The 25,894-nt window shown below is 49.0% G+C and overlaps 1 protein-coding gene across 16 annotated transcripts in view; it reads right to left on the reverse strand.

The window, feature by feature from the left end:
- Positions 1-14,224, reverse strand: part of LOC139061333 (uncharacterized) — a 284,688-nt gene extending 270,464 nt beyond the window's left edge. For 15 of the 16 annotated variants that reach the window (XM_070541220.1, XM_070541213.1, XM_070541217.1 and 12 more), the window contains exons 1-2: positions 13,883-14,224; positions 9,138-9,224 (exon numbers count right to left, since the gene is read on the reverse strand). The gene's annotated coding sequence lies outside the window, so the exon portion shown is untranslated. Of the gene's footprint in view, positions 1-6,041; positions 6,140-9,137; positions 9,225-13,882 lie in introns of all 16 variants that reach the window. The other variant, XM_070541208.1, reaches the window with a different exon arrangement.
- Between the last annotated feature and the right edge of the window lie 11,670 nt (positions 14,225-25,894).

The raw sequence follows: 25,894 nt of genomic DNA on the forward strand, positions 1-25,894 counted from the left end.
CGCTAACCGTTGGGACGATGCGTCCAAGCTACGTCACGTCGTCTTTTATCTGACAGGAGTAGCGAAGACTTGGTTTTTCAACCATGAGGTTGATTTCACGAACTGGGGCGCTTTCAAACAGCAGCTCCGCGAAATCTTCGGCACACCGGCTGTTCGTTCCGCCCTCGCAAGCAACAACTCGGTGAATCTTATATGTCGTACATCGAGGATGTGCTTCCTCTTTGTCGACGCTCGTTGTTCATGGCTGGTGAAGCGTACACGGACCCTCTAACCCCTAGGGCCCCACCAACGTACGCACAAGTAGCCGCAGTTACTCCAGTCATTGCTCCACCGATGCCTCCATAACCAACACCGGCCCACATGGCTTCCACGACTACCAGCGCACCTACCCAGCCAGCTATCTGCGGTGGCGTCCTCCTCGTCCCATCTGCGACTACTGCGGCTATCGTGGCCACATAGCACGCTTTTGCCGCAAGCGCCAGCAAGACGAGCGTCGCGGATATGACGTATAGGAACGGGATGACTCTTCGCCCGAAGCTACTTTTCAACGTCTAGGGAGCTTCCATGACCAACGCCGTCCTTATGGTCCACCGCGCGGCCGCTCTCCATCGCCTACTGTAGCATCCAAGGCGGCTCAGACGTACCGTCCTACGAGACGCCGCTCGCCGTCACCCTTTCGCCGCTCTGCGTCCCCACTGAAACCTGCTTCCCGATTCTCCGAGCGTCGACCGGAAAACTGAATTATGCAGCTTTTGGAGGAAAAGCTGCATCGAACGACAGGACAGAAATTCCCCCATCGCGTCCGTGCAATATTATATTGGTTGTAGTAGAAGATGTCATCGTATACGTCATCCACTACTTCATCGAACCTCTGACGCCCCCTACGGACCTGCGTAGCCGAGGCCGCGAAACTGTGCACGTAGATCGGTTCAAGCCGTATCACGAGCCCTTCGTCCTCACGATGCCTTAGGCCTCCTGTGTGGCTCCTTCTTCAGCGGCGGCAGAAGTTGTAAGGAAGAAGTGCGCCGTGCAGACCTCCGATCCCGGATCGCCAGAGCAACTGAAGTGGGGCTCGGGCTAGACGCTGTTCCTGGTGTGACTGGCTAAGCCTACGCTGTTGCGTCTTCCGGACGGCGTCCTTCGTGTTGTCCACAGCCGTGTCGGACTTCTTTGCCATACTTCATCCACTCCCATGACATTCTGCATCCCAAACATGTACCGTTTCACGAGTGGCCGGACCTCGCTCCTCGCTTTACATGCATTGAAAACACGCCTCGCCTCCTTCAATTGAAAGCATCTCGCTTTCCGGCTGTTCTGTTCTCGCTGGAATTTCAAGGTGCCATTGATAGTGTGCGGCACCCTCTAGTCCCAAAGTTCCTTCGTGACAGGTTTTGCCTATCCAACCTATACCATCTCCACCTTCCCACTTTTCCGGGAGTAACCATGCAGGAATACGTCGAGGGCACCATCATTGTCATTGCGGCGCTTAATAAGGCGTCTTTGGTGTCTTTAGCAGAGACAATTTTGTCCTATGTGCCATGGTAGGGGGCGCAATAGGGTGTCTCTGAATGAGGCGAAAACTTATTGTGTCCTGTTCACGCACGGCTACGGTGGCTCAGTCTTGGAGAATGCGCGGCAGAAGAAAAGTGGATGCTCAATTATCTTAGTCTCACCAGGTCGCATTAGGCGCCGGTGTGCGGCGTGATCGCCTAAACCCGAAGAGGATAGAAAGCTGAAAGAGTTGGTGCTGGTTCTTAGCTAATAACAGCATGCTAAAAACAAAGGCGAAGGTAGGCCAAGTCCACAACAAGCGCCGAAAGCCCGTTTCACATGCTGCGAGCTCTCTCTGATGCGAGTCGCAGCGGCCAACGCAAAAACTTTTGCGAGACAGCTGCGGTGGAGCACCGCAAACCAAAGCACGGAATTTTTCGCACTGGCGTTGTGGCCGAACAACGCAACTTGGTCATGCGTACTAGTTTGCTGTTGGCAATGCGTGGCTGCTTCGTTTAGAGACTCCAAGCCTTAATATGCGAAAAAAATCTCAGGCAGCGCCAACTCCACCCAAGTTTGGGCGGAGTGATTTGGATTTTGGAATTGCAGCACGTGAACAAGAATAGTTAGGTGACCCTAATTTTTCACTTAGCTGTCTCTTAGTGGCACTCGCACCTCGGCGTTTCTGTTCTTTAGTTAACTTTAGCTGAACGCAACGCACGAACCAAACCCGGAGGCAACTGTCTTGCAATAATTACCTGGCTAAATATCAAGCCACCTGCTTCTGTGTGACGTCATTAGTGACGTCATTACTTCCTCTTTGTACTTCCCGGTTTTCGAGAATTTCGCCAAATTCGTGCTCACATGGCGGGTCTCTGAAATTTATGATTGTGTGTTTTGGTGTGCCCTAATCAGTGATAGCTAATTACTTCTAATTATTCGAGACACTTTTCAACTTACAACAACACTTATGCTCTGATATGTCTATAATGAACCCCATGAATATTATAGTGTACTATCTTTCTTTTTTTTTGCAATGTATTTTGAAGTTCCTCCCTAATGTGCTCAGGAGGCGAACCAGACGTACTGTGCAAGAAACAAGAGTGCCACTCGATGCTCGTGCCACTGAAAAATTCGCAGCTCTGCTAGAAATGCCAAGGACCGAGTGCGATAGGAAATTAGTGGATAGCTGTATCAAGTAACGATAGTAGCTTTATCGGACGTATAAAGTTGTAAACATTCGCCCACTAACTAAATTATCGATGACAGAATGTGTAAGCGTGACTCAACGAGGACGTAGAAAGAGACAGACACACGGAGACAGCGTTGCCTTTATGGGTCTTCTTCTTTCTACGTCCTTGTTCAGTCGTGCTTACACATTCGATCAAGGACTAAACCAACTAGCCTGTCAACGTGTTTTAAATAAACTAACCAGCACGGTGTAACGCGTGCACAGGTAAAAATGAACACATCTGCTCGATGACAGCGGAAACTATCTGTGAAAACGCTGGCCTTAGGAACCGCGGCAGCAGCCGCGAGCCAATTGACCTCCATGCATCTGTCGCTTCAAGCGTTACGAAACGTCGAAAGCACAGCACATTCGATGCTACGGGCATTAAGGTACGTCCACACTGGCGCCAAAAACGTGTGCGAGGCGCGGCGAGCGGTGCTGTCGCGCGCGGCAAGATTCACGAAAAGCGGCAGCAACGCGCGAATGAGTGCGAGACCCATTTTTTCGCGGTGTTACGTTTCGCCTACGACGCGCGGTGTAGCCGGCGCGGATGCAACGGACGCCGCGGCTTCGTTCAAAGCGGCGCACATTTTGGCCCGTTCGGAGCGGCCGCGACGCATCCCCGCCGAGCGCGTCCCGGCATGTTCAGTGCCACGTGTCTTTGTGTGTGCGTGTGTGTGTGTGTGCCCACGCTTGTCAAAGCGCGGCAGCCGGGGAGAGGAGCTCCCCAAGTGTGAAGCGAGGAGGTGTGACAGGCGCCGGCCCGGCTGATGCGTCACTACACTCGTCTCTACGTGTCTCTCAGCTCGTCCGTGCCTCGCTGTCACGTGGTGTCATCCTGTGACCTTCCTTCTTGCCCGCGACGCCAAGAGTATAAAAGCAGCTGCTCCCGGACGCCAAGAGGAGGCTCCGAACTCTTCCGTCGAGAAGCATGCTCTCCCGTCTCTCCACTTCGGTCGACCTGACCGGCCGCTCTTTTGCGATGCTAGAATAAACAAGTTGTTCTGTTAGCAGTCGACTCATGCTTTGCCGGGACCTTCGGATGCTTCCAGTGTGCCCCAGGCCGCCAGGCCAACGCTACCCTTGGGGCTTGCGACCCATTTGCAACAACGGGCGCCAGCGGTCCGATTGCAATAACGGGTGTCAGCACTGAGGTTCCAACAGCGGCAGCCGCAAGACGAGCACCAATAAGAAGCGAGCCGCGCTGTTGTGGCGCCACCTGTCGCGTAAGCAAAGAATCATAATCTAGGGGCTCTGAGATTGAACAGTGAAACGAGCGCCGTAAAATCTCAGAGCCCATTTCCAGTCAAGGGGGCTGTTTTTGTTAAGCCTTCCCACACCGCTACAGAGACGTCGACAAAGAAGTCGCCTCGCAATGGACGTGTTTTTGGAAACCACTCGCGGATACGCGTGCCTCTATGACAGATCGAACGACGGACAAGGAGCTGCGCGCCAACCGCTGGCACATTATTGGACAGCACTTTGGCATGACAGGTGAGTAATTGGTGAGGGCGGGGAAGCAGAGTATGCGGCTGGCCCTCAGTGTCCCTGTACCGCGCCCAAAACTTTCTCGTCCGCTTTCTGGCACGTCGGTATCACACAAGTAAAGAACAAATGAGTATTATAATGTTCACAGTCACCATTTGCTCCTCGTCCGTATCCGACATGCCTGAGCGTGGCCTGTAGTGGCGCAAGGAAACACAGACACTTCGGATGGAACACAATATGGGCAGAACGGAGAGCGCATTGTCACGAGAAGTATTGAACGGAACGAGACAACGCGGAACTCCACGGGCCGTTGCCGCGTGCCGCAAAACACGACTGTGGACTTGCCCGCGCGTGTCTGCTGCGCGGGCGCTTGCCGCGTGCGGCGTGTCGCGCGCGTTTTTGTCGCTAGTGTGGACGTACCTTTACAGTGCTCTGTAAACATCGCAGATAGTTTTGAAGACGAGACCTGCGCGGGCGCGCCAGGTCCAAGACCCCTCTCAAGACACGAGCGCCGGCCACTCGTCCTTTCATTCCCTACCCCCTGTGCAGTGCGGTTGAGGTGTCCTCTGCAGAGAGACAGTTACTGCGCTGCACTTTACCCCAACCCTTCCTTCCCACCTCTCTCTCTCTCCTTACGGCGTCTGCCAAAGACGTCTACTACGGCGCCCGCGATTCGCGTGGCCAACGCTGTAGTAGACGCCGCAATGTCTCTACCCTCTACGGAGTGGCGGGCGAAGAGGACATCTAGACACCCTGGTAACCGCCAGAGGAGAACGTGCCACAGAACACCTATAACGTGCCTCCTCCCTCGCCTGACCCCGCTGGCTCGCGCTCGACAAGAGAGGGCACGCGCACTTGGGCGGCGTTTCTCGCTCGCGTACCCGAGATTGAACCGCGTTCGCCGGCTCATACTCACACGCTTTCACTGCATGGAACCTCATGGCGACGCCGATGGTGATGGCAGAAATGCGCCTGGAGCGTCCATATAATTGCTATCGCAATTAAAAGCATTCACCTGAAATGGAACGCCACTGAGCGGTCTTTCGACTTATGAACTCCTGACGGACAAGCGAGCGTGTTGAGACGCTCGGCGCGTTCTCGTTTGTCCTTACCGAGGGGCAGTTAGAACTCAGAGAGAACTTGCGCTGTCAAGGAACACGCGGAAAGAAACATTTCACCGTAGGCCTATAATACTTTCGCATTCACACGCATTAGCAGTCTTAGGCATACCTGCCTAATTTTCGGTTTTATGTATTTATTCAAATCCCTCATGACGTGGCGCCACCTCCTTCCTGGCCATTGGCGGCACCCGTCTCGCGCGCAATGACGCAGGCAAGAGGCACACCTTTATAGTGAGCGAAAACCGTGGAGCCACCGTGGCGTTGGGGAAACGTGCTGGTCTGGAACCTTGGAGGCCATGGTTTCATTCCCACCCGGACGGAAATTTACCAAATTTCCTTCCCAAAGCCATTATTTCATTTGTTTACAGGAACCTCCCTGAGAAATTTGACGCCAATCCGAGCATTTTGTGACGTGTTCTTACGATTTGCACGGTGGGCCGTTTTTGGTGCCCCATTTTTGTGACGTCATCTATGCCGACGTTTTTTAGCGCAATTGAGGACATAATAGACAGTTTTGTCAAAGCATTTACGGTCCGCTCTGCGCAAATCGGCGTACCATAACAGTTTGCACACAGCCGCTCAGCAGAACGCTACCCAGAACACGGACGCGCATAAATCTCACAGCGGCAGCGGAACGTAGAACGCTGCTACACGTTGCGCTAGGAACCCGATTTAGCGAAGCGTTAGCGTGCGTCTAGTTGCTTTCTTACCGTTTTCCAGCCAAGCTGAGAGCACGTCACTGGCGACTCTGGGAGACGCGCTTGATAGATAAGCGAAGTCAATGCATTCTATACGGCCATCGGTGAGCCTGTAATGTGTGCAGAGCGAAGCTTAAGCAACGCTCTGCTAAAACTGTCAAATGCTTTCGCGTTAAAACAGGTATCAGGCAGAGTTCGCCGCTGTGGCGCCTGCGCTAGGGTTCATTCGCACGGGTTATGTTCGCACAGTAATCATTACAAACAGAAAAACGAGTGCGAGTAACACACGAACGATTCACATTGACACCGATCCAAGGCCAACACGATGCCGGGGAAAGATCAAGACAAGGCTAGAGACTGCGGGGCAGAAAAAAAAGAACGCGCAGTGTGCTTTGCCGCAGGAATAAATAAGGCAAGCCCCCCCTACACGCACTTTCACACACTGCACAATTAGCTCTGGACCGGAGCTGAGCGGCATTCAATCTCCTGTTTCTGCCGAGACCATTTTGCACATAAACACCTGGGTACGCTGCTATGCAGCTGTGTAACCATGCAGTGCTCTGAGCGCAAGGGGCGGTAAACCTGCAGCTGAGTAGGCCGACGGTTTCTCTTCGCTCTCAGCTCGAGCACTGTCGAAATTCGGCACCGACGGCGTTCCTCATCACGCAGCGCGAAAACTGGCTGTCGCTTTCAATGCTTTGGCTTTCTGGCGAAAGTGGCAGAATTTTTTACGCGCAAGCGCAACTGGGTAGCTCCTTAAGTCGGCGGCGTCTGTCCGAAGCCATGAGGCAAGCGAACGAGGAAGGCGCCCGGAGGTGAAAAGCGCACACCGGAGAAAGTACGAAGGCGCGCGAGCGTGCGGCAAGGTAACACCACCTTGAGGAAAGTGTAGGTAACGTTGGCTGAAGGCGGGACGGACAAACGAGGCGCAGAGTCGTGAATAACGAAAGTAGGCGTGCAGAGGCACGCCGGGTTGACCTCCTCTGGCAGTTACTACAGGTATTATTTGCGATCTCTGTAGTGTATGGCGCGCCGTACACTGTGTGTGCGAGTGAAAACGTGCGATGGTGAGCCGACGATGGCGGCTCACCATCGATGCGCGCGGCCGCACACGCTTTCTCTTGAAATCAATCTGCTTTGGGGGCACAGTTTAGGTGGGTCACTGGCTCATAGCTTTCCCTGCGCAGTTTTTACCCCTCAGCTTGCGTTGAAGTATAAACTCCATGCAAGCGATCTTGCGCGTGACAGCGACAAGCGACGCGATGGAGATGGCTGTCGCGTTCGCTCGTCGCCTACAAGTCGTACCCCATGCGAGCGATGACTTCGAGCGACGTCTCCAAAGTGTTGTCGGTATGAGGGCAGCAGTATAGGCTCCGAAAATAACGTGACGTGTGCTTTATTAACTTAAGTTGATGTGTTTTACTGTAAAAAGCAGCATAAAATATTTCTGGAGGTCTTCTAGTGGGTTTTTATCTTTGCATGTATAAAAATTCAATCGCTTGCTGGTTCCGTGCGACAATCGGAAGCACTTGTGGTATGTACACCCTTGAAAATATTTAATAATATCACGCGAGCGTCGACCGCGCGGCATGTCAGTGGCCCTGTAGCGGTGAGGTGATACCCTATAGCCGAACAGCACCGCAGAATACATTCGAACTAGAATTCGTCTTGCACGACCACACATACAGTTGGCAGTTCTGCAGCCCTCGCCGCTATACAAAGCCATTGACACGCCTTGCGATCGACACTAGCATGATATTGTTAAAAAATGGCTGTGGCTTAGCTAAGGTTAAGCCCAGGATGCGAAGCATACTAGCCTTTATTTTAACGCGACAGCGTCAAGGAGCTCGTGTCGCAGAAAAGCCGGTGTCGTCGGCGTCGGCGTCGGTTGCCTTAGAAACGAGCTGTTTCTAAGGCTCAGGCGTGCGTCACTTGCTCAGGCGCACATTTCGTTGTCGCGCCGAACGCTGCGTTGCTAGACGCTCACCGCGTCCGATGCGGGACGCGTAGTGGCTGCGCCGTAGCCCATTGTCTTACACCCCTTGGCGGGGCGACGGGAACGCTGTCGCGTTCCACTCTTGAAGGCGAAGCTTAAGCGTCCGCTTTGCAGCTGTTATGAGGTCATATGGTAGCTACGTGGCCGCGCGCGGCGCAGCAAGGAAGAGCGTGGTTGTGCGGCTAGTATGCTTCGCATAAAAATTGCAAGGGTGTACATCCAGTTCCGGCTTCGCGCTATTGGCTAGCCGCTCATAGCACTTCCGGGCGACGAGCGACAAATTCTAGATTCGTAGAACAGAGTGGTCGCCCGACACGACCGAGCGATCTGTTCAAGCGACGACCCCATCCGTCGCTCGAAGCCGTCACTCGTCGCTGTCGCGCACAAAATCGCGCTCATGGGGTTTAGCCGTCTAGCCTTCAAGCGTCACTTTGCTCGCTGCTGCTGCTGCCACCATTACTAGCGCCAGCGTTTTGATAGCGAATGCCCGCGCTCATCGAGGGTGAAGTGTTCATGTTTGCCTCGGCGCGCTGACACCATGCCAGCTAATTTAGTAAGCGAATGTTTAGAAAGGGGCGTTCTGCTCCGGCGGCTCCTGCGTATGGCGCAGCCGCGCGAGCCCTGTTTTGAATACGATCTGCGATGCAGACAGTGTAGCTGTTTAGGCACACCGAGCGCTGATATATAGCTTCGTGTGCGCTATAGCGAGCAAGCCTATGGGTGACGAGCACCCATAGGCTTGCTCGTCACCCGTGTTCACGAAGAGAAGCGTCACTCCGCTCTTGCCCGACGATGGCTGACGGTCGGCGTCGTGCTAGGTGTCAATCTGCAACGCTGTCTGCATTGTCGCGAATTCTCGCTTTCAATCGTAATTATCCTCTATTATAAACTAAATACCACCGCCGATAAACGTCACATGAATGGACCACTTCTTGCGACTTTGGCTTAGCATTCGTACGTAAAGCTTGCCCGCAGATGTATCGCACATTTTGAATCCCAGGACATATATGTGCCTGTAGAAATGGCGCTACGCCGTGTACGGCTCCCTAATATTTCGAAATATTCAGATAGACGCCTAACTTATTAAAGTGGAAAACTGCAGCGGTACTCACAGTCGTTGCAGCAACGGTGACGGTATGGTGCCATAGCTCTGAAGTTGGCTCTCTCTGATAGGATGTAGATGACCACAACCGCCAATTCTGCGTATGCAGAACAGGAAGTCAATATGTGGACGTAGCGAACAAGAAAAAAGCCACAGTGACCGCTAAGAAGAGAGCAGTGGCTTTTTGTGCCTATGTTCACCTTGTTCATGCGCTGATTGTGGCAGCCATGACTGAGAGCCCACATTTCCGCAGATGGCATCAGCATCACTTCTAGCGAAGCGCTGGGTGCCAATATTTACGTGGCGATGGCGGGCACACGAAGGGCACATTGGTACCGTGGTAGATGGGCAGATTTCCATACATGAATAGATTGGCCGTGTTCGTGCACAGAACAGCCTAGCTCGTTAAAATATGTTGTGAAGTGCAAACGTCCTTTTTTTAAGATTCAACCTTAATCCAATTACACCAGCGTTGTTTGCGCTTTGTACAACTTAGAACTTTAATTTAGAGCCTGGGCCCCCATGACGTATGTCTAAGGAGCTACAGTGCCAGGTGCGGCATTATACGTGTACCGCACGACACCAACCGCCGAAGCTACGTATACACTTTGTGACGAATTATCTGAGTCTAGACCTGTGCTAAATAGTTAAGTGAATCAGTTATGCGGAAACCCGCTATGTGGCGAGGGAATTATAAAAGAAAGAATTCCGGCAGAATGCACTTACGATGTTCTCGCGCAGCGGCCGCCGGAGTAGCAGCTGTATAGAACAGTGTGTTTGCTTCTAATGAATAAAGCTTGTTTAATTCAATAATGAGCCTATATAGAAAGCAGTTCGAACTATGGCCAAATGCGAACGAAGCCGCTACAGTAAGTCTCTAGCGTCCAGAGCGTTGGCTGATATGTATGGAACGGAGTATAGACAAATGCGCATTTTATGCAAAACTAGGAGTTTCGGGAGGAGAAGAAACTGCGAGCTCGCTGCAATGTGCAGGGGAACGCGCCACAGCCAGCGGCTAGACGGGGACGCGGTGACGAGGACGAGGTCGGCGCGAAGTGCCAGCATGCGGCTTATCGGGCGCGCTTCAAGCGCCTTTCCTTTGTTTAGATCACTATCATCATCATCGCAAACGTGTCGGCTGCAGCCGGGGAACGCTGATGGACGCCGCATACATTGGCCGCGCTACCGAGCGAGCACGCGCGTCAACGCTACGTGGGACTATAAATTGGCCTTAGCAGTCCCCTACCATGCTAAACGTCGAACACTTACATCGGCGCCAACACAAAAAGCGTGACATGCGTGCAACAGCTGAACTTGCCTGAACTGGCTTGCATATCCTGCAGAAAGCTAATTTCCTGAAATTTTTCGATGCTGAATTTTAGGACCCGAACACTTTCTACAGAAGTTGACAAAACAGTTAGGTTAAAGATAGTGGGGTACTAACTTGCAAGTGTGTAACGGAGTACTAATAACAAAAATCTCGTGAAGAGTATTTGCAAGATCAACTAAAGTTGACAAACCTGATGTATTAATTACATCTCACAAAGAGCCTTTCATACCAACTGTAAATCTCCTTTAGAACGGCGCCCGATGTATTAACTGATTCAGATGCACTGCTCCGTAGCCGCAGAAAAGCTAGGGCCCTATAACGTAAAACCATTCCAATATGTTTCTATTCCAATCTCCTGACGTCAAATTTGCGTAACCACCGACGTAAGCACCGGCCGGTCACCCACAGTGTTGTCTGCAAAGACCAATCAAACACTCTCCTCGTTCATAGGAGGTCACTTTTCTTTTCTTTAAAAACGAATAACAATGCCTACACTGAGCGGCTTGTCGTATCTAATTGGCTGACAAGAGGCGACGTGAACATTCAAGTGGAGAGGGATCCACTGGGGCAGAGCCAGTGCACTGAATATCGATAACCGGAAGAAGAGGGTGGTGCCGGCGTCTGCGATTGGTCGGCTTTCCCTTACTTAGCTTGTGATGGCGGGTCGAAAATCGCGGCGGCATGCAACGGAAGCTTAAGAAGGACGCTAAAACTGACCCTCAGCAAAGAAGAGTTGGCAGAATGAGGTGGCAAACCTGCCGTAAGTGCTCGAAAACGTTACATGGCCACACAAGAAGTTTTATTATACGCAAATACACCCATGCTCTCCGGCCAGTGCGAGTAGCCAGCGTCTCAGCGATCGGCGGCAGCAATCTTTTATTCCTTTCGGAACGGGGCAGCCTCGGGCTGTTCCGAAGAAAATTCAGTTTTGTTCGGCATATTAATGCATCTTTATCGCGTACACGTCACTTTGACGCGGTGAGAGTGTGCGGTTTTGTGACGTCACGTGACAGGCAGGTGAAGTGGGTGCAGCCCGAAAACTTTTTACCAATAGCCGAGGGCTAATGGCGAAAAGGGGTCAAATCAGAAATAACTGTTTTTCTTTTTTTCTGTCAAATCATGCATAATGCATGATTGACAGAAATGCATTTTCTAATCATGCATTTTTCAGCAATCCTTAGATACCCATCGGCTACCTACAGATTGGAAGGTCGGGAAGGTGGTCCCACTTCATAAGTCCGGTAGCAAACATTCGCCGCTCAACTACCGCCCCATTTCCCTCACAAGCATTCCTTGCAAGGTTCTTGAACATATTCTGTACTCACATTTAGCTAAGCACTTACACAATAATTCATTTTTTACAAAAGCACAACATGGTTTCCGAAAAAACTTGTCATGTGAAACCCAACTTCTTTCTTTTACTCACAGCCTTCCTCTTATTCTCGACAAAGGTTCTTTCGCAGACTGGGTTTTCTTTGATTTCGCCAAGGCCTTCGACAAAGTGTGCCATAAATTACTTCTATTTAAACTTAGTAAACTTAATCTTGATCCTCACCTGTTTGCATGGCTTGAACATTTTCTCCATAATCGGTCACAGTATGTTGTGGTTGAAAATCATATGTCCTCATCTAATCCTGTAGACTCTGGTGTGCCCCAAGGATCTGTTATAGGCCCTCTTCTTTTTTTAATTTACATTAACGACTTACCCAATGACGTTTGTTCTAACATTTACCTTTTCGCAGATGACTGTGTTATCCTCCGTGAAATCTCGGACAAATCTGATAACAATTTCTTACAGGACGATATAAACGCTATCTCTAACTGGTGTGACGTATGGTTAATGCAACTTAACGTAAGTAAATGTAAATGTATGCGTGTAACTCGCAGCCATATTCCTCCACCGAACTATTACCTTAATGATACTCCCCTGGAGGTCGTAACCTCGTATAAATACCTAGGCGTCCACATAACCTCATCACTTTCCTGGTCGTTGCACATCGATAACGTAATTAACAATACTAATCGCATGCTAGGTTATCTTCGCCAAAACTTCTCTTCTGCTCCTACATCATTAAAATAATTCTATACAAAACACTTATTAGGAGTAAAATGGAGTAGGCTTCATCCATCTGGGACCCGCACCTCGAAACCCTTACTCAATCACTCGAACTAATCCAAAACAATGCCGTACGTTTCATTCATAGCAACTACAGCCGTACATCAAGTGTAACTGCCATGAAAAACTCTTTGCTGCTTGCTCCTTTCTCAGCCCGGCGTAAGTGCTTTCGCCTTGCTTTATTTCATAAACTATATTTCCACAATTCGTACCTACGCGATAATCTAATATCACCTCCTACCTACATTTCCTCTCGCATCGACCATAGCCACAAGGTTGGAATCATTCAGTGCCGCACCAGAACCTGTAACGAATCATTCATTCCTAGGACCTCTCAGGAATGGAACCACCTTCCCGGTGCAGTTGTCGCAATCAAGGACAACTCAAAGTTTCGTTCGGCATTATCAGACATCATTACTCCCGGATGCAATTAACTAATCACATTTGTTGTTTATTGCTGCTTTGTTTATTTATTTCTGTATATTTTTTTTACCCACTCCCCTCTGTAATACTTCGGTCTTGAGGGTACAATAAAATAAAATAAATAATCAGTGCGTACACATCATATCAGATGGGGAGTTACCGCGGTTTTCGTGATGTCGCGTGACAGGCAGGTGAAGCGGGAGTGGTCTAAAAAAGTTTTTGACCAATCAGAGAGGGCTGATTGCAGAAACGGAATAGAAAAGTTTGGAATAGTTTTACGTTATAGCGCCCCTAGTCATCGCATGTTAGTGGTGCTTCATAAATATAGATAAAAATAGAAAGATGATGCTGTTTGCATTGATACGAAACCAACAAACATGGCAGAATGAAGTGTAGTTGAGTCTAGATATTGCGAAGCATTCATGATTTGTAGAGAACGGTTCTATGACTAATGTAAATGTTACGTAGCCAGCGATTAGTCCGGAACTATATGTTGTGGTTTTTATATTTACAATAAGAAAGACAACATTTATAATGACCAGATATAATAAGATTGAAAGCAAACTAAAGCCGCGAGGCACTTATCCAGTGGCGGCAGCTCACATGCCCAGTCACCCATTTGGCACCATATTTTAGACGGCTATAACAGATGAATCAGTCAACGAAAACAAATAGGTTGCACTATCTGAGATTGGCGAATGAAACGGCAAGACAACCCCGCCCAACCGCAATTAAAGTGAGTGCATTCGGTGAAGAATGCGTTGCATTAAGAACATATATTGTCACGAGGGCAACCAAACGCGAATCGTAGAACGCAGACTAGAATAACCCAGCCCTTCACAACAACGCCCTGCGAATCCTATAACTGCCATTGGAAAGACTTTACCTGATCGTGCGACAAGGACGAGGGCCTGTGTTGATCTTGCGCAGTAGATGCAAATAGTCGGCGCTGATCTAGAGTCGTCGAAGACGCGTTGACCGACGCAGGCGCAGTTTCGAGCTCGATGCCGGAGCTTGGCCACGGTGCTGGAGACGCTGTGCCAACCCGTGTTTACGTTTGCCAGTCCCTGGACAAAGGAAGGCCCTAGATGTGGCGCATCGGTCCAAGTGGTAGCCCGAAGCGAGCATGGGCCAGGAAGTCCAGCTCCCACCGGGCCCAGGATCCAATCTTCTCACTCGGTTGCCACGCTGGCCGCGTTATTCCGAATGCTCCCACGTGCACCTTCCACGCTCAGATCGGCACACGCTGCACCGCCCCAATTTCCACTTCATCGTCGTCGTCTCTGTGCAATGGCTCAGCGGCTGGGCCATTTCGCCTCTGAGTACGAGGTTGTCAGCTCGCATCCCAGGGAGCAGCACTTCGGTTGCGCCAAAATAGAAGCATACCAAACTTTCCTGGAGATCAGAGGATGGGTGGATGGATGTTATGGGCGTCTCCTTCGGCACGGGGCGGTGGGTTGCGCCACCAAGCTGTTGCTATTAAACTGCCTAATGTCCTACCTAGTTAAAAAAAGAAGAAAAAGAAAAACCCACGGTGAATTCCTATAACCAAATGTCCTGACCCCCTGTTGTGAACTTTGTTTTTGTACGTCTCTCTTGCGGACATGTTCACTTTCCCCCTGCTCTCGCTGAAGCTAAGGGCTTCAGGGAGGCCAGTTTTGCCTACATCGACCGCTGGACAGATATCTTCACATTCTAATAAAACATGCTCCCTAGCTTTACCGAGGAGGAGAAGGAGGAGGAAAAACTTTATTTGCTCTAATTGGGTAGAAATTAGCGGTGGCAGATGTGGTCGGCCATCTTCACGGGTCTTCTTCCCCATCTGCGCAGGGTCGACGCCCCTATTCCAGGGCACCACTGAGGGTGGCTACTCGGCGAGCGTGCCTTACTAGTCCATGCTAGACTTTCGGGTCGCTGCTGGAGAGCACCCTCTCCCACTGCTCCGCACTCGGGTCTTTTATTTGAAGGAATTGTTGATTCTGAACCGAATCGAGCGCATGCTTCTTCTTCTTTCTTATATGTCGCTTTATAGAGGCGTGTTCTAAGACATCCTGATCTCACTTCGAAATGTAATGAGCTGCCCTTTGAGTTGTCATAGTTGTTTCTTTAATGATTTCGTTTTTTCCTCGTAATTAGTTACTCATGGAAGGTTTCCTTTCTATTGCCGCCACCAATGAGATTATCTCAGCCTCTCTGACTTTCCGGATGACGTCATTTGTTGCTGTGCTGCTCACCATAGAGGTGGCACACTTGCTGGTAAGCTTCCTAGTTCATTTCCTCCACTGTGAATCAATGCTACTCCTGTACAAATACCTCAACACTCTCCCAGCCCATTTACTTTCTTCCTTATTCCTTCAGTCGTTCTTCATACTCAGCTTTACTGTGAGCATCGCTCACTTCAAAACTTGTCCAGTCCATATCACCCTGCAGAGCTTCATTTGTAATCTTCCCATTAGCGCTCACTGCGAGGCGTCCCACTGACCTTTCGTTGCCATCGAGCCCTGATTGCACCCCTGATTTCAAGCGAACAACCGCATATCCAAAAATAAGTCCCGGAACCATTACACCTTTCCACATACCCCGGAGCACCTCGTACTTACTGTATCCCCATAGCGCTCTGTGTTTAAATACGACCACATTTCTCTTCCCCTGTACTGTTATTGTTTTTTCCTGTGTTTCCATATATCTATTGCCTTCATTTATCCATGTAGCAAGGTATTTATATTCTTTTTCGCGAGGTATTTCCTGGCCCGGATTGTCACTGACCGTTCGCAGTTTTCATTGAACACCATAACACCTGGTTTTTAACTCTAAATTTCAGACGTAACTTATCGCCTTCCTGTCCATAGACCTTAACCAGGCTTTGCATATCACTTCGGTTGTTTGATAGCAACACAATGTCATCCGCATGAAAAAAACCTGGAAGCTGGTGCTCTACTACTGTACCCGCCTGTTTGTATGAAAGATTAATCTCGACATTACTTCCTTCTAGCTCCATTTCCCTCGTTCCATGCACATCATAAACATCAGTGGGTATAAAGGGCGCCCCTGCCTCAGTCTCTTCTTGATATCAACTTTCTCCTCGCTCCTTATCCCTTCCCATTCAACGCAAACGGTATTTTCTAGGTAAATATCTCACAAAAGCTGTCGGCGATCGTCGCCTACGTCTTCCCATACAAGAATATCCGAGAAAATGTGCGGTCAACGGTGTTATACGCCTCTTTAATGTCTAAAAAGGCCAGATATACCGGTCACCTGTCTATTCTTGATATTTAAAAGGACTGAGTAAGGACAAATAAGGTACCATCCAAACATCTGCCTAATCCGAAGCGATTATGAAGTTCTCCCAAAATGCCATTATTCTCTGCCCATGCTTGCAGCTTTAGCTTAACTGCCTGCATTGCTAAACTGTATATTACCGATGTAATGATCAATGGTCTACACGAGCGCAATCTTCCTCCCCGTTACCTTTATAAATTAAATTCCTTCTACTTTGTCTCCAACTTTCTGGTATTCGTCTATCTTCTTAAATTTTTTCTACTGCTTTCATCATTGCTTCGTTACTTTTTGGACCTAGTTCATCAATCGGCCTAACGGGAACCTCGTCTTGTCCTGTGGCTGTGCGCTTCGGAACTTTTTTTCGACTTCCAGTTTAGTTCACCTGAGCGCCACCCCGTGCTGTTTTAATGTTCCAACATTTTTCAGGCTTCCCGCAATGACGCAGTCATGACGTTAAAAAGAAATTACGCCAGAACTCACCTCGCGACGGCTGTTGACGATAATTCGGATAGCAAACGGGCAATGTAGCGACGGACCGCATTTCTGAAGTCATGTTTTTTATCCACACGCAGTACCAATTCTGAGCCTTTCATTACCTCACCCCAAATGCCACATACTGCGATGTCATCCCACTTTACTATGGCGCTCGCTTGCGAAGGTCGCCCATGAGTGTGGAGGCATGACGACGATAGGCATCACGCAGACGCATTGACAGTGCAATGAATTAGCAGAAATGATATCGATAGAGCGGTAGACAAAGACGTGTAACGACGATGGCATAAATGTAATTAGATATCGATTATTAAATAATGGTGACGACGACTTGAGGGCGATGATATCACAACTGTACGATGACGTGACGATGAGGGCATCAGACGGTATGACGGCAACCCGATGAAGGAGCGGCGATGACAACGATGTCCCTACCACACCGCCATGACAATGCACGCATGATAGCTACTGTGCGACGACGACGCAAAGGCGACGATGGCATGACATGGCGGCGTAATCGCGATTGAATGATGACGACAGCGTGATTACGATAAAATCATGAACAAGGAATGAGGATCGACGGGTTGACGAAGGTGGTACGACTTCGAAGGCGTGACGACGTTCGGCTGACAATATTCAAATGAGGACGATAGAGAAATAACAGCGTGAGCAGTATTAATAAAATTTAGTTTGTTGACAAAAATGCTTTTAGATATACGAATAATAAAATTTAGTTTGTTAGAATATGCATCTTTATTTCGACTGTAATTAATGTCTTCCTTTTCGCGTAATACTTTATGTTTAAAATATTGGTCGTCATCAACACTACAATTCAAATAATGTGCGCTACATTACGGTTAGTGGACCCCCAAAGCGTTTCCCGGTTCTAACATGAAGCTCGTTACAATAAACCCCAGCTAGAAGCCACAAAGTGAGTGAGTGAGTGAGTGAGTGAGTGAGTGAGTGAGTGAGTGAGTGAGTGAGTGAGTGAGTGAGTGAGTGAGTGAGTGAGTGAGTGAGTGAGTGAGTGAGTGAGTGAGTGAGTGAGTGAGTGAGTGAGTGAGTGAGTGAGTGAGTGAGTGAGTGAGTGAGTGAGTGAGTGAGGAAACTTGATTGCAGATCCGGCGAGGATCTCGTCGCGCACCCGGCTAGTCCCACTTCGAGACCGGCAGGTCTAGCCCACTGGCCCGGTCGCGGGCACGCCGGACAGCCAGGATTCGCCTGGAGCGGGGAGGCAAGTGCGGGGCTACGTAGAAGCGAATCCCACTCCTCCTTGATGAACTTGGGGTGTGTCGGCCCGCACTCTCACAGCATGTGCGCTAGAGTGAAGGTCTGCCCGCAGGACGGGCAGGCGTCTTCGCGACATACGTCGGGGTGAGCCTCGTGGAGAACGGACAGACACAGGTATGCTCTGGTCTGTAGAAGTCTAAGCGAAACGGCATGCGTCCTATTCAAGTTGGGGTGAGGGGGTGGAAAGACCCTTCGAGATATGTAGAAGAATTTAATAACCTCGTTGCGAGTAGCGGAAGCGCCCCTGTGGCCGTAGGGGAGTCGGCGCTTTACAAAGGAAGCGGGGTCGGTGAGGTCACGCGCAGCCTCGTCAGCAGACTCACTGAGGTTCGGGGCAGCATCCTCGACCGACCCTACGTGAGAGGGAAATTAGTGAATCGAATGATGCGTGAAAGAACACGGATTCAAGGGGCTAAGAAGATGAGCAGCCTGCTTGGCGATGCAACCTTTCCGAAAAGCCCTAATGGCGGCTTGCTCGGTGACTCCGGGGTCTGAAGTGCGAATGGAGGCGCTATTGGAAATCTTGCCGCTGGAACGACGGCAAACGTCTTCCCATCGCTGTACTCCGCGGCGTCGACGAAGCTTGCTCTAATGTCTTGTTGCTTGATCTGTTCGAGGATGGCTGCTGCTCTGGCCTTGCGGCTGCCCTCGTTGTGGACATGATGGACGTTGCGGGGCACAGGAGCCACTTCGAACTTGTCTCGAATGCACCTAGGGATCGGGGTACTGACCATCGGGAATCCCGCAGGGTCGTAATCCAGCTCTTCGAGGATGGGTTTACGTGCCGCTGCGGTGGTCAGGCCAGACAGTTGCGCGCGTTCTTGGGCTTCGGAAATCTCCTCGGTGGTGTTGTACGTGTACAGATCTTTGCTATGTGTTTGACACGACGGGTGTTAAACACATTGCAAACACCACGTATCCCCTTTAGTATATGTTTTGAGGCTCGAACAAGTAGAATGAAACAATGCAGAAAAAAGACTAGCAAATAAACCAAGAGGCGAACAAGAACGTCAGGTGCCTAAATGAGACAATATGAATGCGTATATAAAAGATATATGAAAGCAACAGAACACTCATGGAATGATACTACTTACAGTTATTATTTCCCGTAGAGCATATGAGTCAGTTTAGATAAGGGCAGAAACAGCAACTATTACAGTGTGCACTACAATATTTACGTTGCACGACTTGCTGCCACGGAGTTGTCTTTAAAACGCAGCGACGGCAATGCGAAAGCCCAGCTGCCTCACAGGCTGCTGCATCGCAGTGCATTCGCAAACACGGTGAAGTTGCCTGAATAAAACACTAAAATGAGTGTTTCAGAATTGACCGATGCACATTACCTACGCGGCTTTCTGTCAATGTTGTGTGTGTGTGTGGGGGGGGGGGGGGGGTATTCTTGCGCAATCTAAAAATACCTAATCAATGCCGTGCACGCATTTGGCAGCTCGGAGAAGTTTACTATAGCTAAGGCCGCCTTGGCAGCTCAGAGAAGTTTACTATAGCTAAGGCCGCCAGCAAGGGTGAAGCGCGAAGGTAATGCTATTATAAAATACCATAATGTGGGGCACTACAATTAGCCAACGCGAAGCAAGGGGGCGGTGTGGCTCAGGCGTACAAAACAACGCAAAGCAACAAGAGACTACGAATAAACGCCTAATGGATATAAGGGAGTCCGAACTTATGCGTACGCAAAACCGTGCCAGTACGCTACTTCTAAAGTTTCCTAATAATGGCCTGCTGCATACAAGATAAATGTAGATCGAATGGAACGTCACTATTTAGCCAATACAATTGCGTCTTAAAATTTATTTGCTTGTCTATTAGTTTAGAAGCTTCCTATAAACGAAGCACATTCAGCGCTACGTACAAGAGGCATCTCATTTCTTGTGTTTTGAATTTTGAATTGCAATTTTAGCTCTGCCGCAGGTTAGTGAGGTACGTTGGCTGTTATTGCTCTCATAACTCCACTTCAAGGGAAGCTTTACCACATAACACCTTGTATAAATCATGGAAATGAATAAATCGTTCTGCCCTGCAATCGCTGTCCACTGATTACGAAGAGGCTGGCACCTTCCGCATACTAATGGCCGAAACACCAACCTCTGACCACTTCGGAAAACTACTGTAGAAAGCTTCTGCCCTTTGGGGCTCATCTTGTCCCCAAACAATCATCATCATGGGCCCTGCTTGTGTTACCTTTCTTAAAAACTCGGGCTGCTAAGCACGAGGTCGTGGGATTGAATCCCGGCAACGGCGGCCGAATCGATGGGGATGAAGTTCAAACACAGCCGTGCGCTTAGATTTAGGTGCACGTTAAAGAATCCTAGGTGGTCCAAATTTCCGGAGTGCCCCAACTACGGCGTGCCTCATAATGAGATCGTGGCTTTGGCACGAAGGCAATTTTTTTTTCTTGAAAACTTAGCGCTCGCTACTTTTCTGTCGAGAATGCTGTGTCACACTGATAACGCGCAAGCCGTTCGTGATTTGGAAGTGCCGTGCTGGTAGCCTTAATGGAAGGAAATGAGGGCAAGACAGATGACGATGATTGCTGTGGTGCAAGATAAACCTCAAAGGGTGTAAACTTTTTTATGAGTATAGGAATCATCAGCTATATTCTGTGCCAGTGTCCGCAGTAACGCAATACTCACTTCTTTGCTTGCTTAGAGCCCGGGGCAGTGAGTGAGTTTACCTTGGTGCTGCCTGTCGCTTCCACGCGAAAGAAGCACCGAGAACACAGCGCTCACGAAGCTCTCCACACACGACGCACCCAGCCCCTTTTAACGCGATAGCGTTAAGGAGCTCGTGTCGCAGAAAAGCCAGTGTCGTCGGCGTCGGGTGTCGGCGTCGGTGTCCGCGGCGTTGACCATGAGCGATAAATAACGGCAGGCACTTCATAAATAAAAAGCAACTTCCAAGATGGGCTGGGTGGGAATCGAACCAGGGTCTCCGGAGTGTGAGACGGAGACGCTACCACTCAGCCACGAGTTTGATACTTGCAAGCGGTACAAACGCGCCTCTAGTGAATGCGGTGTTGCCTTCGAAACGAGCCGTGGAAAGTTGTACTGCAGTGTATATATGTAATTATGAACATGTAAGTTACAGAAGTCGCAATTACACGAGTAGCAAAGTGCGTTTCCGCTGCATTTCTTCTGTGCTTTCCGCACACGCAGAGCCATCTTGCGGCAAACACAGAAGACCCCCTCCTCTCCACGTAGGGCGCTGCCTCGACAGATGGCGCGCCACGCGCGCATTCGAGCTGTGGAAGGACCGGTGCGAGGGGGGTCATTGCCCGGACTCTCTGTCCCCTGACAACGCTTCGCCTTGCTCCCTCTGCAGAATCAAGCGTCCTTCCTTTCTTTAGATCACTATCTGTCTATCTCTCTGCCCGTGCCGATCCCGACGTTTGACTGGCGTGCATCATTTCCCCCTCCGAGATACCGAGTTCTTTGGTTCGTTCCGCTTGCTCAGGCGCACGTTTCGTTGCTGCGCCGAAGGCCGCGTTGCTCGACCATATGGCTCGACGCTCACCGCGTCCGATGCGGGGCGCCTCGTAAGTGATGGCTGCCCTGTAGCCCATTTTCTTACACCCCTTGGCGGGTCGACGGGAACGCTGTCGCGTTCCACTCTTGAAGGCGAAGCTTAAGCGTCCTCCAATTTTCAGATCGTTTTATAGAAATGGGCGGGCGCACTACTCTTCAACGCATCGCGCAAAGCTATCAGCAGTCGGCACTCACTGTCTGCGTCGCAGATCACTTCCAATGCATGGTCCATGCGGACACGCTACACGCAGCCACCGCCAGAGTACATTTTATCACGGTTAATAACGGTTCCACGTGGATGCATAAGGCGCTAAAGAGTGATACCGCCTTATAATTATCGGAACGTCATCAGCGCACCTGGCGCCGCCATCGGCAGTAGTTTGTTTGCCTCGTTCCCGTTGCGCCGCCGTCCGCAGCAGTCTGTGTCGCCGCAGCGCTATCGTGTATATTGGTCGGATGAAGTTTTACAGTTAATATTGATAATGATACTGGCCTGCGTGGCGATCAGCAAGACGCACAATGCTTACCCATACTTAAACAACTCTCACAGGAGTTTCTGCGTGCATATTTTTGTTTTGTTTTTTCTCCTCGTCCTTTCTTTCTAACCAATTTCGCGGAAACCACGTGCAGAGGACCAGACCGGACGTCGGTTTCTTGTTAACCTGCCTGCTTTCTTCTATCTCTCCCTTTCGAAGAGGCCTCTTGAATTTTTTTTAGAAATTGAAATACACTACATATACGATAACCAGACATATTATGGAAGCCGTCAGTTTACATTAAAATTGATTCCGAAAATTCCGGCACAACATATAAAAAAATTTAGTGGAACGAAACTCACCATGACTGCCGACGGTGATGCTTTAGCACTGAATTAAAACATGAAGGACGCTTAAGCTTCGCTTTTAAGAGTGAAACGCGATAGCGTTACCGGGCGCCGTTGTCGCCGACACCAACACGGGATATTCTGTGACACGGGGCTCGATAGAAACCAATAGTCGCCGATCCCAAAGGCAGTGCAAGGCAGAGCAACGGCTCATAGCCCAATAAGGCAAAGGCTACAAGCTTTCACTTATCAACGTTCATTCATGTGGACAAATTTTGCTCAAAAATACAAGTGCTAATCCCGCGGCAGGTACACTAAATTGTAGGGCGTCCAATTATCGCCGACGTAGCGTGTCTGCGTCACGCGTGTATCTCGTGCGCGTTAGTCCCAATCAGGTTAAATTTTTTTCTTACGATCGTAGATAACGTTCGGGAACGAGGTTAACCAGATAAAGAATGCCGGTTTCACTCAGCGAATATTTCGCAATAAAAAGAACATTGCTGAACGCGCAACGGTGCTTGCACAGCCCACGAACCAGCTAGCAAAGCAGACGTGCCGGACCTGTTAACCAGTACATTGGAACGGTATACAAGCAAGGCAAGCAGACGACCCGGACGCGTATTTTCATCCGCTAGCAAGTACAACGGGGCGTGGCACTATAGGCCAAAGCAGGTCACGTGACTTCCGCTGCTTTGGAAAAAGTCAGCTAAAAGCTAAGTGTACTGTGGCGTATGTATTGTTAAACAAGATTTCGTAAATCACAAAAATACTGTACGCGACGCCCATTGCTGAAATTAACGCCCGTTGTCATGACAATGGTGGAGACGCTGCGACCTTGCCGAGTGCAAATGGCGGCGCGCATGCGAACTGAACAGCCGCGCACGCTCGTTGGCCACATTACCGTGCGTCGGACTACACTGGACGAAATGTAAGTACAATTTTGCATTATACGTGTGCTATCTTAGCAAGCATGTTGGCAACGTGGGACTTATGCTTGGCTCTGCAACGATACACTCAGCTCCTCCTGAGCGCGGGGCTCTTCGCACCACGAAATAACTACACGCTTCCCGCGAAGTTTAACACTTTGGGTTGCGCCTGACACTGCGCAGCATCCCGCCTGGTGCAAGCTGGTGCAAAGGAGCGTGTGCAAAATAATTTTCGCTGGATACTCCTATGGCACAAAGGAGCACCAAAACAACGCATCTTTACATTCGACCTGCCCCTGTACTAGCGCCAGGAATAATTGTCCTTTGCTCTATTCATGACCACGCGAGCTGCATTGCATCGCTGCACGAAGCATTATTGCGGTACATATTTTTTTTTCTTTCAAAGCTGCCATAAGGCAAATTGTGTATATATATATATATATATATATATATATATATATATATATGTAAAATCTTCTTTACAGACATTTAGAATAAAAATGCTGATATTTGGATTCGTGAGATGTTCAGACTTCGTTAGGAGATTGACTGGGAAATGCAGTGAATACATACCAGCAGCAAGTATGCTTCAAACTTAAGTTGCCACACTATCGTTAGAAAGACACCAACATTGTCTCAAATATTCACATTCTTGTAACTGTTTGACAATATGCACCATTTGCAACTTTCAGCAATTTTGCAGAAACAAGTCTAGTTGCTATAGCAGTATTATGCAAAAGGTGTTGGTCGGTCCAGTATTAATGAACCTGCATAACTGACAATTTGTCTAATTTGTTCAAAACCACATCTGTAAAGAGAGATGTGCCACAAAGGTGGCGACTTTCTGCTGCTTGATACTGAATTGGTGAACAACTTGAAAGCCAGGAAGACAGACCATGCCTGACTGCATTATTTAGTAGAGTAGAAGAAAACGCAATGCGCTATCTCTGTGGAGATTCATTCAGTGCAACTGAGTTCGTTATCTTAAGTCTCTAATGAAAAGCCCGATCAGCCAACTTTAGAATGTAAAACATACTACTGCTAAAGCCAAGAAACACTAATATCTTTCGAAAAATACTAGTTCTTTCATTAGTGAAGACATACAGAAATTATTCTTATAGAATTATCTGTAGGGACACTTTAAAAGTAGGTCAGAATCAACGATACACGTTTTTCAACGATACAACTGATCAGGAGCTTACAAGGCCATGAAATACCCCCTAGTGGCCAAATAGAAATATCTCGGGGTATGGATAAACAAAGGACAGATGTACACGGAAAAGCACGAACAGTCTCTCCTAGCAAAAGGGCAAAGAGATGCCGGGATAATGAAACATAGGGCATTGTGGGGGCACAACAGGTATGAGGTACTAAGAAGTATTTGGAAGGGAGTAATCATGCCGGGGCTTACTTTTGGGAATGCGGTCCTGTGTTTAAGGGCAGAGGTTCAGTCAAGAAAAGAAGTAAATCTGAGAGCTGTGGGAAGGTTAGCACTAGGTGCCCACGGGAAAACCACAAACGAAGCAGTACAGGGAGATATGGGCTGGGCATCGTTCGAAGCACGGGAAGCTCAGAGTAAAACCTATACGAAAAACGTCTGAGGAAATTGGACGATAACAGGTGGGCAGCTAAGGTATTTAAATACCTATACAGAAAGAGCGTTGACTCACAATGGCAGAAAAGAACTAGGAAGCTAACCAGTAAGTATGCCAGACACGAGGACAAAGAAAGACAGAGCATTAAACGACAGGTTAAAAACGCGGAAGGTAAAAATCGGATAAATTCAATGGAAAAGAAGCATAGTGTAGAACTATATCGATAGTGGAAACAGCAGATCAGGAAGGAAGCGTTTTATGATAACTCAAGAGGCAGTGCCCTACTCTTTGAAGCTAGGTCAGGATGTCTTAGAACGTGGAGCTATAAAAAGAAATTTAACGAAGAAGACACATGTACTCTGTGTGGTAAATATGTAGAAACAATGGAACACCTCATACTAAAATGTGATGGAATCAAGCCCGATGTCGATGCGGCCACAATCACGCTTCCTGAGGCCTAGGGTTCAGAGATAACAATAGTCATGTAAATAAATATGCGGTGGAAATTAGAAAAAGGCGATTGGAGGATTGGTGGTTCAAAAGCAGAGAGGTGACATAAGGTTAAAAGGGTAGGAATACGTATTTAAGGAAAATCACGAATTTAATAAGGAAGACGCATTTAAAGAAAATCACGAATTTAATAACACACAACACAGGTAAACAAAAATAGAAGGCAAAATAAAAACCTGAGCATGGTGGTGACTGCCATCACCCCGTTTCAAAGGGGATGCCCCTACCTTCCATCCATCCAGAATAGTGTAGTGGGTACAAATAGTAACTCTGAAAAAAAAAACATATTGATGACTATATATTTGCATTCTGCGGAAATCAGTTCAGCCATAAATAGGAAGCAAATGAAAAGTTGTTTATGATTGTCGTATGGACGGCAATAATTTTACATGGTCTATGTATCGGACATCTTGCCATAAAATCGTAATAGTTGGCAGATAC

Source organism: Dermacentor albipictus, chromosome 6 (assembly GCF_038994185.2).
Source record: "Dermacentor albipictus isolate Rhodes 1998 colony chromosome 6, USDA_Dalb.pri_finalv2, whole genome shotgun sequence".
NCBI classification, from domain to species: domain Eukaryota; kingdom Metazoa; phylum Arthropoda; class Arachnida; order Ixodida; family Ixodidae; genus Dermacentor; species Dermacentor albipictus.